The following is a 5,335-nucleotide window of genomic DNA, read 5'->3' on the forward strand; positions in this document are numbered from 1 at the left end:
TATATAAGAATAAAACAAATGAATGTTAACTAAAGTAAAAAAGATATCAACATCATTAGTATGTTTTTAATAAAAGTTAACTAATAAAAAAAACAAATGTAAGAAAAATATACAGGAAATAGTGATGTATTAAAAAAATGTGATAAAAATCTCATAGGTATCACAATCCCATAGAAACCTGAAAAGAAAATGTGATAATTTTTTTAAATATAATCCATAAGTAATATAAAATAAGAAGAACAATTATGAATTAAAAAAATCCCATAGAAACCTGCAAAAAATTGTCAAATTTTGTTAGCAATTGTACAATATAAAATAATTCGATATTATACAATATTTTTACAATATTTTTTGGATATACCGTAAACACTAATCTCTCTCTCTCTCTCTCTCTCTCTCTCTCTCCCCTCTCTCTCTCCCCCTCTCTCTCCTCTCTCCCCTTTCTCTCTCTCTCCCTCTCTCCCTCTCCCTCTCTCTCTCCCCTCTCATCCTCCCTCCTCCCTCCTCCCTCCTCCCTCCTCCCTCCGCCATCCCTCCTCTCTCCCTCCCTCCCTCCCTCTCCCTCTCTCTGCCTCTCTCTCTCTCACCTATTAATAGTGAGAACAAAGCCACAGCTTAACCAATAGAAGAGTATACTATTGATAACACATTTCAAAACTTAAACAACGTCAATGAGCTTCCGTTCAAACGCATGATTGATTCAATCTCCTCCAAAGATAAACTCTTAATTTGATCTTCTGATAAACACAAGCCTGAAAGAACATGTAAAAGTTAATTTGATCTACTAACATTTTATTTTGATAAAAACATGAGCTAACTTGGTTTATCCGTACCTTTTCTTTGGTTGCATAATATATCTTGTGAGTTTTTCCCAAGTAGCAATTGCAAACGTTTTCTGGATTTGTGATACTATGTGTTAGCAATAGGACACAAAACAACTTGCGTAGATCTTTTTTGCTGATGCCCAATAACATGCTTCTTTAATAGTTTCATTATTTTCTTCATCATCGTCCTTCCGGATAACAGAAGAATTTATATTTTTTCTAAAAAATGTCATTAGATTAAGTTTTGAAAATAATAAGCAACTTTAAATGTAGACCATAAGAAAATGTAAGATATATATATATATATATATATACAACAGTGTTGATATGGTTGCACGATAAGTTAGTATCAAATATTATATTCGTACAATTTATTACATTTTTTATTGCTATATAGATTTTTTTTGAATTTAATGTGTTAACATAAATCATTTTTTATTGCTATATAGATTATTTATTACATTTTTTATTGCTATATAGATTCTTTTTGAATTAAATATGATGAATATATGTTACGTGATGTTGCAATCATCATTAATGTGATAAATATGGACATATTTTTCATTCAAGGCAAATTGTGAGAACTAAATAATAAATAAGTAATAATATAATTGTTAAATGACATAGTGTTGATCTTCAAGACTACTGTCATGATCTTCTTGGCTTTTTCTTTTAGACAAAGGAGTTCCTGAAAAATCAAAGAACCAGAGGAAATATCACCTAATGACTGCAACATCAGGACCTGCAAAAGAAAAGGTTCATCTCATTAGTATGCTATTGTAACTATAAATAATAAGCAATTATAGAGTATAATACATGTTTAGAAGGAAAAGCAGAAAATATTAATTTTTCATAATAAATTTTAAATTGAGTAAAGAAACTTATTAAATCTACAATATCATAAGCTGATTTGAATTAAATATTAGTTTTCTTGCGCAAGTTAGATTTATTTAAAATATTCTTTAATAAATTCTCAATAAATCTTATACTTATAAGGTAATTTTATTTTTGGGAATATCTTGTTGATAAAGCTAAAGGAGAACATCTCGTGAATAGATTGCACCAGAATTTTGGTTGACAAGTCTCACCATAAATATTAAGTTTTAAATGCATGATTTTTGGAGAGAAAATATTTTGTCAATTAATTTCGTTTCTCTGACATCTAAAATATTTAGTAAGTATTTAATGAATTAAACACAGAAAGAGTCTCAAAAAGATGTTCTTTGAATCGAGAAAACACAAAAGGTAAGTAAAATGCTAGACTTTACTAAAATATTTAACTTTCACAATAAGCTATGTACCAGAATGTTTTCAAATTAACTTTAAAATTTATCTACCTATAATTTAGGATTATTTATGGAATATATCTATATTATTAAAACAGAAGTACAAATATAAAATATCCCTAAGTTTTCCAACTTGTTTACAATGACATGCCACTGAAGTAATTAAATGAATCTATCTTTAAGGAATCATTTTTTCCTATTTATTAAACTATTTCCTAAATCAAACTTAACTTAATTTTCGTATTTAATATATTTCCTTAAACCAATTAACTAATTTTTAGGGATATTCAAATTTAATATCGATTTTAACTATATAAAACTTGGATAATGTTACCATTAATTATTTTGAACAAAAATCAAGTTTAAATTAGATATTAAACAATATTATGAATATTCCTAAAATATATGTTTAACTTACCATTAATTATTTTGAACAATAAAATTTATATATGCTAAGATTTAAATATCTTTAAACAACTTATAGAACAATATGAAATATTTGTAAGTGAATATCATTTTTAATATAATTTAATCTCACTTAAGATTATATATATTTCAAAAATTTCTAACATATACGTTTAATCATTTCAGTTACTATAAATTATTTTAAACAAGAAAATTTAAATATCTTTGTATAACAATGTTTAATGTTTATAACCAAATATTTTTTCTAATGTATCTAAATCTCACCGTAATATCTGATCAAAATATTTAAATTTTCTATTACATTTGAAAAATAATTTTCATGTTAAAAGAAATATTATTCAAACATATCAATAGGTCAATATTTTGTCAAAAGTTTAGTAGCGGGCACGGCTCACTATTTTCTTTGTTGTATTTATAAAATATTTAAAATATGATAAATATTTAAAATATAAACTAATAAACATTTAAATAATATTCATTTATATAAAAATGAAAATAACAATCCGTGCGGACGCACGGGTCAAGCTCTAGTTGTTATTAAAATTACATTTTAAAAATAAAAAAGAGAATATATCGGGAATAGTTTACACTAATGATTTAATTAAAAAATATTACCCTTACAATTTAAATATTAAAGCATGAGATTAGGAAATAAGATATTATTTCAGTAGAGAAAATACCATCCTACTAATATTTTTAAAATATAATGTGATTATCCAATTTTGATGTACAATAGAGAAAATACCATTCTAAGCGCACATCTTTTGCAGGACCGGAATGGTGAACTCTTAGAGGTCTGAAATATGTACACTTCCGTCAAATCATCTCTGAAAAAATATAAAACAAAATCACAATCAGCAAACCAAAAAACAATATGTGTATATATAAGCTTATAATTCTAAACAATAATATAATTCTACTAATAAAAAAAAAAGTATTCGCAACACAAAAAGATGCTATTGAAATGATATAACTGAGAGATGTTATCAAATTGAGTAAACTTTTTTTACCAGATTGAGGAACAAAGATGTTATCGAAATGATATATCAAAGAGGTGTACAATCAAATCGATATATAGCTTCAGTGGATAAATCGTCATAATAGGGTATCTGCATATAAACCAAAAGAAAAATCAGCTCTCATGAAATATAAAAGCTTAATGTTCTAAAATAAGAAGAAAAAAAAATTCAGAACATTATTAACATTAAAAGTTCAGAATACAAAGTTCAATGATTTCGTTTCTTCTACTGTGGATGTCTTATTTATAGTAAATTGGTGGACGTTTCTCATTGATTTAGCTTGCATGATAAGCTAAGAAGTAGAATTTTTTAATAAATTCTCAATAAATCTTATATTTATAACGTAATATTATTTTTGGAATATCTTGTTGATAAAGCTAAAGGAGAATATCTCGTGAATAGATTGTACAAGAATTTTAGTTGACAAGTCTCGCCATAAATATTAAGTTTTAAATGCATGATTTTAGTAGAGAAAATATCTTGTCAATTAATTTTGTTTCTCTGAGATCTAAAATATTTAGTGAGTATTTAATGAGTTAAATGGTACTTTTCTATTATAGTGGGATCGATGAATTAAATGATATATCGAAATTACAAAATAAGGTAAGTATTTAGAGGGCTTCCCTTTTTAGTAGTGTCGATGGAAAAAATAAATCAAAAAGAAATTCTAAAAATCAACCAATAGAATCGATATAATTCTTATGAGAAAGGCTGTGAGAGTGCCAGCTGGCAAATGTACTTTCTTTTAATATATAGAAGGATTATAATAAATAAAATTAAAATCATCGGCCAATAAAATTATAATAATTAAGAGTTCATTTATGATCAACACGTAATAAAAATCACTTATGTGACTTCTCAATCAATATATAGTAAATTTATTTATTATAAATAATTTATACATTCTGTAAATTCTGATAAATTTATTCTTTAAACAACGATAAATAATCTAAAAATAATGTTAATAAACATTTTTGGATTTTTTTAATATTTAAAATAATATTATATAATTATATTCGAATACAATTCATCAAGTAGAGTATAAAACTATTATAATTATCTTATATAAAATTTCGTTCATTTATTTTATAGTTTATAAATATTAAAAGTAAGAAATAAATATTATTAATCTTTCTATAATTTCTATATTTGAGAAGCTTTCCAAATTTCTAATATGAATGCCTTGTCCATAAAGTATGTCATTGTTAAGACCGTATTAATTATATGGATTCAAATTTGGTAATGTTTTTGTCGATCAAATATACTATATTAATAAGACCGTATTAATTATATAGATTCAAATTTGGTAATGTTTGGTCGATTATAAAAAATAAATGAAAAAGAATTATCAAAAATTTAACCAATAAGATTAAGAGAATTAATCCTAGAAGCTCTCTATGAATGTCACCTAAGCAAAAATCACTAAAGTGACTTCTCTTTTAATGTATAGGAGGATATATTCCTGCAATAGTCTTATCCTTAAAAATATGTATACAGCACAAAGCCATTGCATTTGCATGTGGAAAGAACATGAACACATTCTCGGCAGAGAAAGACACGTGTCAAAAGCCCGATTTGCCCTATACTTGTGTACGCCAATGACCTTGTCTGTTGCATAGCTTGTTACAGATATGGAAACCTAATAACAAAACAAAGATACGAAGAAGTGGGCCGACCATGTGCTTTTTATGCTCATCAATCTCTGAAAATACCTATTATTATATATTTTTCAAAAATTTATTGCAAAATCAACTGAGGGTGGAATTTACTTCTATTTAAT

At 25.7% G+C, this 5,335-nt stretch overlaps 1 long non-coding RNA gene across 1 annotated transcript; it reads right to left on the reverse strand.

Moving 5' to 3' along the window:
• Positions 1-1,358: 1,358 nt before the first annotated feature.
• On the reverse strand, positions 1,359-3,930 carry LOC130498552 (uncharacterized). Its single transcript, XR_008937448.1, has 2 exons — positions 3,282-3,930; positions 1,359-1,566 (listed from the first exon to the last, which is right to left on the reverse strand). It is a non-coding gene; the product is annotated as an uncharacterized LOC130498552 (long non-coding RNA).
• Positions 3,931-5,335: the final 1,405 nt, after the last annotated feature.

The sequence above is a fragment of the Raphanus sativus genome, chromosome 8, assembly GCF_000801105.2.
Source record: "Raphanus sativus cultivar WK10039 chromosome 8, ASM80110v3, whole genome shotgun sequence".
NCBI lineage: Eukaryota > Viridiplantae > Streptophyta > Magnoliopsida > Brassicales > Brassicaceae > Raphanus > Raphanus sativus.